Genomic DNA, 14,369 nt, shown 5'->3' on the forward strand with positions numbered 1-14,369 from the left:
GAATACCAACACGCTCCATTTCCCCCACCCCGCCCCGCCCCGTATTTGTGATTCTGGATTTTAACCTCTCCACACTTGGTCACAGGTTTTTGAGCTCCCTGTCAATGCTTTCGTTTTAGAATTTATTTCTGATGCATGAGCACCACATAGTGGGTATTACTGGAATTACAGTTTTTAAAACCAGTTGGCGCATTTCAAAGACCCTAGACCCTTACTCTGGATTCCTGCCAGACCGTGCGTGAGGTGACAACCCTGCAGCCCTAACAACCAAAAACAGATCCGCCACAGTCGTGGTCGTGCGGGGTGCCGCTGGCTGAAGCAAGACCCAGAGAGGGAGGGAGACGTTTCAGTCAGCAGAGGGGGGAAAACCTGTAAGAAGGTAAGATAAGAGAGAACGGAGTGGGAACAGAGGGTAAGGAGAAAAAAATTATAGCCACAGGACAAAGAACGCTCTCCAGAAGGTACGCAAAATGCTGAACCAGGGTTTCTATTCTTGCTCTAGTCTATATACTGTTTTTAAGTAGGAAGAGACCAAAACATCCTAAAAAGATTGAGAACTTGTCCAAATAAACAGACAGAGAAGTCGTCTCTCACTCGTCCCCCCACTCAGCCTTGTCCGCTCTCTCGTGCTGAGGACACGCTGGCAGCATGGCCCCGCCTCCCCTCTGTCCTGCCCCTCTTCCTGCTCCTGTCCCCTCCTGTCGCAGTCCGGTCCCCTCCACAGCTCCTCTCTGCTGCTCTCCATCTAAAGGTCCGACTCAAGGCCCTGCTCCCGGACTGTCTGCATTCAGCCCACACCGTGACACGGAGCCGACAGCAGCGAGCTGTCGTGCTGGGCATGCACCTTACACACGCGACCTTGTGTCGTCAGCACAGCCTGGAGGGCCTGTTATCCTCTGTTTACAGGTGAGGCCTGGAGAGACTTTTTAAACTGTCCCCAGGGTAGAAAGCAAAGGGCTGGGATTCATATCCAAGACTTTCCCCCTTCACTTCTGGCTGCCTCTGTTTCCCAAACCAACTTTTTATCCTATAGACAAATCACTTGGCTTTTCTTTACTACCTGGAATGGTTTGCCATTTTTATATGTGTATGTTTTATGTCCCTGACTAGATCGTAAATACTCAGCAGGCTGGGTCCATTTCTCCACTTGACACGGTTCCTGATCTAGGACTGCCTTATCTTACCTATGATTTTTTCTTTTCATTTAAGTAATTTGCAGCAAATAAGCAAATTGCTCTAATTTTTTAAATACATAAATCTAGATATGTAGGCAAAAGTGGCACACATGAATTTCAAATCCACTACAGAAACTTAGTGCTTTGACTTTATATCTTTTCCTATACGTTTTTTTAAAAACCGTTCCATATATAATCCAGAAATCAAAGTTAAAAAGATAGTCTATAGAATAGATGACAGAAGGACAAACAGAAAGGCAGACAGAAAGACAATAGTTCATGCAAACAACTGAGCACATAAAGTAACCAAACCACCACATTTTTCATTTTACAACTAAATGGAAAATCTGAAATTTTCTCCATCATTCCAGGTCACCCAGCTCGATTCCTAACTCAAAAACAGCTGCCTGGGAAAGTTACACTTTACCCTCAACAATTCCAGGAAGTCTTTGACCCAAAGTGATGTTCCCTTTACAAGAGGATTTCACGGTAATCCAACCTAAAACCTAACCTGCCCTTGCTTCCCAGTGTCAAGTTTCTATTCAAAGCAGAAATAAGCAGGAGCCAGATCCCAGGATCAGTATAAACATGGAGACTTCAGAGAGACATTACTCTCACTGTTATTCATGATCACTTACAATTGCTTTCTTATGGACATGCTTCTCCTATTTTTATATTAACTCTTTCTAAACCTGGCAGTGTTCTAAATGTGTCAGAGAAAGTGTACGGCGTCCCTAACTCAGCATTAAAAAAGTGCCACCTTCTCTAGATAAACACACAAACATACCAGTAAACAGTGAACGGGTTGTGTGGTATCTAGGCCAGGGACACGAGGTACAGGAACAGTGGGCTGAAGCCCTGCAGGAGAAAAATGGGGGCGGCACAAGAACAAGCCGGACAGTCACAGGGACAGCTGGCCCTGAGGGGGACACGCATGCCGTGTTTAAGCCTCAACCAAAGGCTGGCAAGGGTGCAAGATGCCTTATATATGTTCTAGCAAGAGGTAATGTGGTCAACAGGAAAGGCTTTGGTCTGAAAATCAAAATGCCTAAGTTTTGGTCCCAGCTCTGTCACTGACTGTGCTGTGAGGTGGGCAAGGGTCCCCCACTGTCAAACACAGGGTTGGATTAGACGACGATCTCTAGATGACTTTTAACTGCAGTCCCAGCATATTTACACTGAAAGATGATGAATCCTATATCCCTACTCTGTATTTCTAGTGACAATAATTTTGTGTAATACGTTGATCAATCAACTTTTTACAAATCATGTTCTTTTAGGAGTACCATGTGAAGTTGCCACTTAAAGTTATCATACTAGCTACTTGTATGAAATTAAGAATCTTACAAAGCAGTGGTTCTCGAAATGCGGCCGGAGCATAAGCCTGGCCTGGGAGCTCGAGTGCTTCACACCCTGACTCACGTGGAATCCCCGGGCTGTCAGCCTGTACCGGAGACGGTGACGGTGAGGCCATGTCTACAGTTCCTGTTCCCACGCCTGGGGTGCGTTTCAGGCTCGAGAACTGTCTTAGGTCCTACCTGGGTAATTCTCGTGATCAGCCAGGATAAAAACCACTGCTGTTCAAGTAATTAATCTTCTATATACTTACACACTTTGAGCGATAAAAGATCTCCTTTGGCTCCAAAACTCTGAGGTTATTAAAACGAGTCCCAATATATGGTTTCCTTTCTTGAAAGAGTTCCGATGTGCTTACATGTATTTATATGTATCCCATCAGGTTGTTTTTAATTAAAAAAAATTTTTTACAGAGGTACAGCCCTATCAAATAAGAATAATATTCATTTAATCAAAGGAAAGATAAAGATGAAAGCATATGCTCAACTTTGCTATTCAATAAGGTCGTGTAAATCCTCAAGAACTCCTACTTTAGACGACAGAGACCAGAAAAAAAACCTATTAAAAACCTGTCAGACTTTACTTCTTATGTTTATCCCTCACGTGATGTTTGATTTTCATGGGGGTTGACGTGTACGGATGAACTGTGCGTTCGGGTGTGAGACTGGCCGGTGGCGTCACGCCCACGGAGGACAGATACGACGTTTGAGCAGCCCTTCTTGTTCCTGGAGCCTGGTACACAGCACACGCTCAGCACACAGGTTTTCAGCAAGAGGAGGAAGATGCCAAGGGAGTAGTGAACAAACACGACCAAGAAGAAGTACAATGCAGACACCTAAAGCAGCTTTCACGTATTTATCTAAACCAGCAGTGGGTTACCTTTTTCTGCAAAAGGGCCTGATAGAGTTTTCACCTTTGTGGGCCACATGCGACCACCCAACTCTGCAGTAACGGTGCGAAAGCCGCCACAGACGATACGTGAACAGATGCTGGTGGCGGTATCTTGAAAAATCTTTGTTCACATAAACAGGCCCCTGGCTGGCCAGGGCCTGAGAGCTGCAGTTTGCTGACCCCCCGAGCTACACCATTCTCTAAGCTGCTGGGATGGTAATTGATCCTTACGACATCACAATGTGGTAAAAACAGCGAGGAAGCACTACCCCCCTTTTTGTAATTCAGTATTTCCACTTTCCCCGCAGGTGACCTCCTGAGAAGATACCCGCTATGGACTTCCCATTAGTGTGACCTTCACCCACACACCCACACTCTTGATCAATGCAGCCCACGCTCGTGGACGGGACTACACTAAGTTCTGCGGGAGAAGCTCGGTCAGTGTCTGTGAATCTTTACTTAGGAAGGTGACAATCTTTAATCAGCAGCACCCAAAACAGGGAGAGAGCAAGCGTAGGAACACGAGGCAGAGCTGTGCTCTGGGTCCTGGGGCAGCAACATGGTGGATGTGTTCTGTTCCTCACCGCATTAACACCTGGGGTGGGTTCTACCTTGAGTGACTTGGCCTTGACTTGGCCTTGGACAATAGGCCAAGTCACCCAAGTCTGGATAAAACAAATGTTCAGACCATACTCATTGTGCAGAGAAATATTTTCTATAATGAGATTAAAGAAAAACTCCAATATCACCTACAGAAGGTGGGAAAGAGGTGAAAAGGAAGATGGATTATTACACATCCAACTCCTCCTCTATAAAATACACGTGTGTGTGCATGCACACACACTTAAAACGCCTTATTTCTGAAGTCTGAGAGTAGGCTGAATGATACACAACCTTCCTTCTCTAGAATGACGTAAATAAAGATCTTTAAGAACTCAAGTAATGACCTTTTCTCTGTTTTCATACCTCCTTGCCACTGATTTGGAGGAAAGGTTTGATGTTATTCAAATAATTGGAACATAAATCTCAAAAGATGAGCAACTAATGTTCCCAACTAAACTCACTAGAGAGAAAAAAAAACTAACCACAAAAAACCCTGCTAAACAGGTGGAAAGATGCTCAGCAAGATTCCTCTTTAAATGTCCAGCCCATTTTTCTAAGACAGTTCCTCATTCTTGGCCAAGAATTCATGCACTTAGAACTGCTCAAAAAATTTAATTTTGTTTTCATGCACTTAGAATTTTTCAGAAGATTTAATCTTGTTTTCAAACCTCAGTTTGAAAATGAGAAAAAACCAACAGAATAAAGATTTACATTATCAAAGGAGTAACTTGTATAGATTTTTTCATTCCAAATGTTTATAAGCACAGAACCAACAAGAAATCAGACCTTGAACTAATTTATGATGATTTTTCCAGGAAGCATTATGGCAGCCGCACAATACTGTTCACCAGCCAGCTGCTGTGTCCACTGTTACTCCTCAAATGGAAAGAAAAGGAGAAGAAAGACACAGGGAACTAATCTGCTCAAAACACAGGTCACAATCAGCAGTTCATTTCCCAGTCAGTAGAATGAAAGCAACTGAGAACAAATTTTATAAACCCCCAACTCGCCTGTTCTTTGGGGGTTTTATCATCAATACCACAAACCAAGGCACAATTCCAGAAAACTTATGGACTCTCTAGTCTAAAGGGAGTAGTCAGATGTATGAGCTTTGACAAGTGAGTTTCATTTGTGGAGAGACATTCTAGAAACAATTTTTCACCCACCTAATTCACAGAAAGAAAGCATTAACAAAGCACTTGGAATTCATCAGGAAGAAGTTACAAAAATTATAAGCAGGTGAGTCAGAAGCTACGTGATGAAACCGACTAACTTAAATACATTAGGGTAATTTTCATAAACAAAAAGGCTGTTCCTTTTCAAAAAGTTACCACAACAGTAATACTCATTCTATATTATTATTCCTGTACAAGAACCTGACAGCCAAATAATATAGTTTTAATTTTTTTTCCCACTGAGAGATTTAGGTGGAATTTTACACGTTATTATAACATTGCTTCTAAAATGGTGAAAATCATTTCCTTTGACTTCCATAATATGGTTTTCTCAATGAGTGGAATAAAAAATTTCAAAATGTGAACCTTTAGATTCACTAAGAACATTATATGAACCACTCTTATGACAGTTTGGATAAAGTTTTCTTTTTAATTAAGTTTTTTTAGGGGATAAAGTTTTCATTTCAAGGGCTCTGATTTTTCCACTACAATAGAGTAACAAGGCGTAATGCTCATAAGAGTGAGAGGTCACAGGAGTTCAGCCACATAATGTCACCTCAGTGACCGGGACAACTAAGTCATCAACAACCTGCAGTGCTTCTCCAGAGTCTGAAGGAAGGGACCCAAATTCTTAAGGCCCTCCAAAACCCAGCTCCAAACTCCCATTCTAGTTTCACACCTCCTTTACAGGAATTTTTACACACACGTTGGGGATCTTTATTTTCTCTGCCCCTCAATTTAAAATAACTTTTATTCCTTTCTCTACTGACATCTCTCTTATAAATAAAGACCTAGTAACAACTGATAGAACTTCTCTGAGATGCGTTCCCTAACTATCCCAAAAGAATTACAACCCCGTTTTACTATCTATCACATTGTAATAAGTAGCCCTGCCCCCAGCACCCTGTGGCCCTACTGTGAGCTTCTATTTCAGGCCAAGGGCCTGGTATCCACACCCCCGTCACCTCTACTGAACACTTGGTCACTCTGTCACACTGTGATTATAAGTGCTCTAAGCCCCTTGATGGCAGGGATTATGTGTGACCCATTTTAAAAATTTCTTCCCGTGTTTAGTATATTTTTTGTATTCTCCTAATGCCTATTACTACTAAATGGTACTGAATTAAAAGCTGGTAATGAGAGACAGAAAGACCATAGGTATATAAAAATCCAGCTATTATCTCCAAATCTTAATTTAACAAGCTTCAAATCCTCACAAAACTTTAAATACACACAACAGTGCTCCCCCCCAAAAAAAACAAATGAAAAGACTCGGAAAAAAAAAAAAAGAGCTAATACAAATTTACATAAATTAACCCTTCTTTCTTCCGGCCTCTAGGAGAGGGCCCTTTAAACAATAAAATGGCTACAAATCAGGAAATGAAATGAAAAAAGAGAGACTGCTTCCCTGACATTAGGCAATCACCAAACACCAGTATCACCACAGAATCTTAATCATTTATTCTTACTCAACAATTTTCAGTCGCTCACCACTGCCTATGTAATAGACTAAATTCCTTAGCAGTCAAATGCCGTATGTGATGCAATCTGCCTTTCCAGCCATATTTTCCACCACCTATAGCAGTACTTCTCAAATGTGAATAATACACGTATCCTTTTTAAAAGAGAAAAAAAAAGTTCCTCAACCCCTAAAAATATATCCAATCCTAGTCTGAGAAATACGACTCTACTCAAACAGCTACATAATGTTTGATCACACAGCACCCTAAGAATTCACCTGGCCTTTATCTAGCTCAAACCTAACACCTAGGCACAAACACTAGCACTGAAGCCTCCTGGCAGCAATTGGCACCAGAATATACTTGTGATTTTAAAAGTCTAATCACTGAATTGAAAACGCAAAGAAATTCCAAGCCCTATATACTTGGTCCACAGACCCCAAGGGTTTGAGACAACTCATTTACAGGGAGACGTCCAAGGTCCTCACTAGGGCACCACAGGGCCTTCAGGATCTGGTCCCTACCTCCCCTCCGCCCACTTGCCTTGGATGTCCAGCCCCAATTTGAGCTCTGCACTCATACACATCAAGTTTATAGGCTCATTCTGGGCTCTGAATGCTCAGCTAGTTCTTACTATCCTTTAGGACTCACTCAAGTGTCACCCTTGAGGAACTTTCTCTGCTCTTCCTATTCCAAGGTAAGTTCTATTCCTTTGTGTTTACTTTTATCACTGTACGTACTAGAGTGGCAATCTTCTTCACTAAATTTTGAATTTCCTGAGAACTGGGCCACGTCCCACTCACCTTTACATTCCCAAGGCATCCTTGCAGTGCCTGGCCAATAAGAAATACATGTTCACTGAATGAATGACCCCAAATTCCTAAACTCCAGCCAAATAAAACTACATGCTGCTTTGATCTTTAAGTTACATTTACTGTACTCTTGCAGTGTACTGACTCTTTGGCCCTCAAAACAACCTACGAAATTGGTTCTACTCTGACCCCATTTCACAGATGAAGTTTAGAGGTTCGGTAACTTGCTGCCCAAGTTCACAGGTTATTTATGATCACATCCTTCCTCCAAGCAGATTGAACACCTAGGTCATCTTGGTAGAACCTAGGATACCAAGCAGCTCTTTATATATACTGGACATTAAATAAATATTTGTTGAATGAATAATTAAATTGACTCTATATACCCCCTCAATTTGGAAAAGATTATGGAATTTAGAGGCTCACTGATATATATATAGAGACAGACAGGTAAGTTCTAGGGCAGAGATAAATTCACATGGGGAGCCATGAGGTAATATTCTACTGCATCTATTCACTTTTATACTTTAAAACATTATCTACACTGACCATCTTTCCATTACAGAAACTACAGGTACCTAACAGTCTGTATTTGATAACTAAGCATGTTATCCCTTCACTGTAGCTTTGTGTCATATTGACAGGTGTGGTAACGTCTACAACTTCCTTGCAAGATTTGAGTGTTGCAGCAGACAAATCCCAATGTTGTTTCCTGCACTGCAATGTCTGGGCCTCAATATGTCACAGCACCTCTGGAGAATAAGTAAGCTGTTCCAGGTGCCTCGTTTCCACTTAAATTCACAACAGCTACTCTGTGGGGGAAAAATAAGGAAGAAAAAAGGTCCCATCAAACAGCCTTTGCAAAAATATTCTGCGGCTACAATCTCTCAAAGCATGGTGCCCAGTGCCATCTCTTCCATAAAGTCTTTGACTCCCTTAGCTGCCAAGTACCCCTTTGCCCTGGAAATCTAAAGAGCATTTTAAAACCTCACTTATGACCTGTATCATCACACAGAGAGTGTCACCTCTTTTGAGGACAGGCTTTCTGCTTGCATCGCCTTTTACTCCCTCACAGTGCCTGCAGAGAGAAGCACAATGAATAATTTGCTGAATGAATGAATGTACAGCTGAGAAAGTCAACTCTCTGCAGCATGACTTCCACACAGTAGCAACTGATTAACTACCCTGCATAGAATTTCCTGGAAGGATGTTAGAAGTGAGTTAAATTGATCAATAATAACTGAAAAAAATTTTCAAGGGAGAACAGTGTTTTGCTCTTTTAAGTCAGATTATGTACAACAGACTTTTGGAAAAGTGTCAGCCTACAGAGCTGAGAGCATGCCTGATTACCCCGTGTCAAAATTACATGTGGGCACCGTGTATTATGGTGCACATTCAGAGAGTTCAAGTGAGTTCTAACTGCTTGGTAAATGTACGCAAGAAAAGAGAAAAGATCTAATAGAAGAAAGAAAAGAAAAAAGAAAAATGGGCTGATTTAACTATGGAAGACACTTCCCAAAGCTGATAACTGAAAAATGTTTTATGTCCCAAGAACGCACTTATCCTTGTTGTGTTCCCTGGAAACATTTACCTTTAACACGAGCATCACATGGTTCAGAATCTGGCTACTCAACACCTTTTAATTCAAGAGAGACAGTGTCCAACTACGGCTGAGGTTCAGGCTCTGAAGATACAGACAGTAAAAGACACACGGTACACAGATGACAAAGACAAAGCCAGGACCCACGCCTCCTGCTCCAAATCCGTGCTCTTGAAACCACAATGACACAATGAAGCATAGGAAGCTTGAAGAAGAACCTAACGGAAAAACTGTTCAGTGAAGTAGGGGAAAAAATGACCCCCAGATGGCTGTGAGCAGAAGGTCCCTCTTTGCTCAGGAGGCATGAGGTCAAGGTCCTATACCCCAGATCACGTGGGGAGTGTACGCCAAGTCCCTCTGTGACTTCCTAACGCACAAGGGACTTAGAGATGGCTCGGCCCCGTCAGACAGTGACAGCTGTCACGGGCACCGTCCCCGCTGCCTCTGAGAGTCTTTATCACTCTAACCCATTCTAGTATTAAAATTCAACTTAGTCAAATAAAGAGATCACATTCCTAAGCTCCTTCCTGGAATGTAACTGATCTACTAAGTTGAAAGCAGAAGCCCTAGAACAAGTTTTAATTTAACTCTCTTCCGTATCAGTCAAAAAGATCACTCTAAAATATTTCTCAGTAGCTTTTCTTAGAAACCTCCTGATAAATGAAATTACAATATGAGGTCAATAACATAGTTTACTCTCACCAAATCCAACAGTACTAATTAGAATACAATCACCATTTTCCCAATATGCGTATTTGAAGTTATGCCGGCTGAAACCAATGGAGTGGGAAACAGTTTAAAGGAAGAAATCAAGGTCCAATTCTAAAGTCTAACCAGACAGGAACACTTATTGAGCATTATACAGCAGACACAATCTTAATCAACATTCCCTCCCTGCCAACCAAAAAAACCCCAAACCAAACAAAGCCTGATTATCTTAGTTCTGTATGAGCCTTGTCGCTCCCCTACTTTCTCCCGATGTGCAGGTCTAATTAATTAATTAAGCCCCAGAAGGTATCAGAGACTGAGTCATAAACTCAGAAGCAGGATCCAGTTCCACGACTGATTCACCGGCTAATCCTAGGAAAGTCACACTTCCCCACTATTCTCATGACATGAGGCGAGTAAAAAATCCCACTGCAGAATAACATCAGCGCGAACAAAAAGCCTTCAAACGTGCAACTAGTATGTGTGTTCTTTCTCGGACCATCAAACAACCATCAAGAGACAAGAACCGGAAGGCTGGGGCAGCGAGGAAAGGGGTGTGGGAAGAGCAAAGCACTAACCTGCAATCTTCTCACACGGACACGGCATGGGGCGTCTCCCCAAAGACAAAACAAGGATCCAGTCATCACCCTTACTGTTGCCACAGTGTTGCCTTCCCACGCCGCCCACATGGGCAGCTTTAGTTCCTGCACAGATTGCAGAGAGCCAGGGAAAAGTCCCAAAGAGAGAAAAAGAGAGAGGGAGAAACATTCTGGAGGCACCTGCGGCCCATCTTCCCTCTGTCATATCCCACAAGCAGGGCCTGGTGAACTTAAGGACACTTGCCAGATACAGTGATCGGGCACCTGTTGTCCCAAATAAGTAGAACGTTTGTTTGAAATACGAAGATCTGGATGCAGGTGTGACCAAGGCAAACACAGGCCACATTCCAGCATCTCTAGGGACAGAGCAGGGCAGGGGAGCAGATAGGTCATAAGGGAAGACTTGGCAGGCAAGCTGACTTCCAATCAAAATCTCTAATTAGATACTGTGAACTTTAAAAAGCTAAAGAAAAAGTCCCTGAGTAATGAATGTAGAGTTCACTTATATTTACTACCAGATTTGGACTCTCGGATGAAGAAGATCTGCCATATAAAAAACCCCTGAACTCCCAGACCCTGCATTGCCCTGAAATCTCTATTCCAGGTAAATTCAGTTATGACTAAAAATGTCTGGGCAGAGTCAAAGCTCCCTGGTTTAGCTTACAAGTAGCAAAACTGGTTGAAATGACAGATTTAGAAAACCACTCGAGATGGAATTTCCAGGAAGGACCCAGGAGCAGGAGGGTTAATGTGACAAAGTGTCAAAAAGAAAAAGCTCTAGAGAGGAGCTCATTGTTTCGTGACATGGCAGGGTGGAGGATGGGGAAAACCTGACCCCTCCCCACCCCCAAAAAAAGACTGAAAAACAAGTTCAAGTGACAGCACTTTTCAAGTGGCTGACCAGACACGGTGCCTCAAATCCGTTTCACAAGACGCAAGTTCCACTACTAAACCGAGGCTTTCTTCAGCTGCCACGTGTCCCCCTTGTCCAACCAGAAACATCGTGACTTGGCCCTCACCCGCAGGTGTGTGCAGCGATAAATGCGTGCTTTTGTTACCTGCAGGTTCTGAAGGTCCACCGGATTCAGGACGGACCTCTTGCCCAGACACTAGGGTAACACGTGAAACGCTTTGCAGCCAAAGCCCAACAACCCTCCCTTTAAAAGAGAAACCTCCCTCATAATCAGACCCAGAACAGGTTCTTCAAAGTCAGCTTTCCAACTGCCAAGTAAAGAGTTTATTCTGTATCAGCTAATGGAAAGCATTCTCCACACATTTCCAATCAAGAAAAATTTCTTGTCACTTCCAATACTGATCAAACCACAACTCTAAAGACTATTCATTCCCCATAAAGGAATGTGACTATCTTTCTGGCACCAAAAATTTTATTTTTTACTTTAATAAATATGTATTTTCCAACTGCATGGAAGGACACCCCTGGAATAGAAAGAACGTCAGCTAAGAAGCCTCCTCGGCTGCCTTGAGTTTCTCTAGGGTCTAAGGACAGGACACACGGAGAGTCTAGCCTGCATCTGTCTGGACTCTGAAAGTGTCTTACCTTTGTTTGTTTGTTTATTTATTTATTTTGGCTGCTCTGGGTCTTGCGGCATGCGGACCTTTTAGTTGCGGCATGCAGACTTTTTAGTTGCAGCATGCGAACTTCTTAGTTGCAGCATGCGGACTTCTTAGTTGTGGCATGCAGACTTTTTAGTTGTGACATGCGGACTCTTAGTTGTGGCACGCATGCGGGATCTAGTTCCCTGTCGAGGGATCAAACCCGGGCCCCCTGCATTGGGAGCTCAGAGTCTTACCTACTGGGCCACCAGGGAAGTCCCTTACCTTTGTTTTAAAAGTAACAATGCTTCCTGGCTTCCTTTTCTAGTTAGGCCAGGGAGGATACACTTTTGTTTTAAATCTCCTGCCTATATTTAATTGCAATTGCAAGTAAGACGTTTGACTCACCTCTCCCTCCTCCCTCCTATTCACACTGGAAATGTAAAGTTGAGAAACAAACCAAACCTGTCCCTGCTTAATGCAACCAAACTGGCAACACCTTATTTTACTGGAGCACTTGATGGATGCTTCCACCAGAATGGAATCCCTATAAATGCGAGCAATACGCTCAGTCCAAACAAATTAAAAATTACTCTCACGATGAATTCCAAATATTATGCTTAAACAAAACAACAAACTGTTATTAAACTCATAAACCTGCATCCCACAGCACACACAAAAAGTCTTAAGTTCAAGTTACCAGCATGGTTCCACCCCTCTGACAGAATGAACTCCGGGAGCCTCAATAATCCCTCGGCAGGAACCCCATACACTTTTGCTAAGACAGGAGACAAAAGGGAAAGATACCAGGGCTCCAGCGGGACCCAGGCCCCGGTGCTCGAGCCTCAAGCCTCTCGGTGCTCCAGGCAGGCTCTGCATTCTACTTTAATCCTCTTTCTTTTGTAACACGAGCCTCTCCATGACAGAAAACATTTGGTTCCAAAGGACAATCCTTCAGAATGCCTTGGAGTTCCTCCTTAGAGCTGACAGATTCATAATTAAAAGTAAAAGCACAAAGTACTCTCTCACTGAGGGTTTTCTCCCTCTGGGGAAGGGGATGCTCTGATTTTGTCCTATCCCTTCTCTGCAGGCCAAGGCACCACCCTGAAGGTGAAACATGTGAGGGAAGTGAACCATGAAGAGATGAACAGCTTGTTGAAATGGGCTCTGTCCCGCCAGAGATACGATCCTGCCACAAGGACAAGGTGCAGTTCCCTCTGCCCGCGAGAACGCTCATCACACCTGACCCAGAGTGCCTCCTTCTGTGGGTCTGATGAAGACATCGGGAAGCACCGGCTTCCAGCACGGCACGGTGGGACAACTCCCGAGTCTTCAGCTTGTTTTAAGCCACGAGTGCAAAAGCCAGTATAAAGAAACTCGGACTCCACACCTATTCCTTGTCTGACACTGCTCACTCCAGGTGGAGCTTTAGTGCGTGTCTGACGGCAAGCTCTTTTCTGCTACTATTTAAAAAACGAAATGTATGAATGGTAGCTGCACCCCAATCCACCTTCTAGTAAGGATTAGAAGTCACCTCTGGGAAAAACGTGTTAGATATTTTGTATCCCTGGGGTTTCATTACACCTTTAAAAGGTCTGCTTCGTACTCATGGAGATCATAGCCACATGCAGATGATCAAAGCAATCTTGAGCTCTGCTTTCAACTGCACCTGTTTTCCCTTTTCCCATATTGTCTAGTTAAGTATAACCATGCCCTATCCCACTAAGAGATATCCCTTCCTGTGAGTGCTCCCCTGGATGCCAGGGCTCACTCAGAGCTGGCTGGCTCAATGTTCACTTGATTCCATACAGAGGTTTTTTGGTTTATAATTTCCTCTCCTTTGCAGGTAAACATCACTCATCCAACAATCAACATAAACTGTTTCCTTGTAGCAAAAGTGCTCTACTTACCACAGGAATTTATATTAGTGAATCCGTAATGCTGCTCTATTAATAAGAATGCTGACAGTTTTAAATATTTCCCCCTGTCAGGAACACCTTCTGTCCATTACAAGGTGTAGATTCTTACCTCCTCAGGTGATCTCATTTGGATGACCAAGCAGCAAACATCTTCCCACCTGGAGGACTAAGTACTTTCTCATGGGTACTGAGCAGGCAGCACTGACCCGTTAAGTGTGAACACAGAGACGGCACCTCAGCACAGTGCCTGGCATAAAACCGGCATTCAAAGAAGTTAATTCTCTCTCCCTAACTTCTTTTTCCTCTGTTTATTTTAGATCTTCAGGCTTCATATCACTATCCAAATCTCAAAGCTCTTGTAAACTCTTAGATTTACAATCCAAGCAAAAAATTATACCCTGGTCCACGATGTGCAGCCTATCTAGAGTTACTCACTTGGTTGTGGAAATACTGAAACTGGTGCAGAACAGATAACGCCAACTTATAAATTATTTGTGTCTCCAAAGTTCATTTGTAA

The 14,369-nt window shown here is 43.0% G+C and overlaps 1 protein-coding gene across 2 annotated transcripts in view; it reads right to left on the reverse strand.

Moving 5' to 3' along the window:
- The window catches only part of GRHL1 (grainyhead like transcription factor 1), a 46,413-nt gene that overhangs the window by 16,056 nt on the left and 15,988 nt on the right, over positions 1–14,369 (reverse strand). The window lies entirely within an intron of this gene.

Source organism: Balaenoptera acutorostrata, chromosome 12, assembly GCF_949987535.1.
Source record: "Balaenoptera acutorostrata chromosome 12, mBalAcu1.1, whole genome shotgun sequence".
NCBI lineage: Eukaryota > Metazoa > Chordata > Mammalia > Artiodactyla > Balaenopteridae > Balaenoptera > Balaenoptera acutorostrata.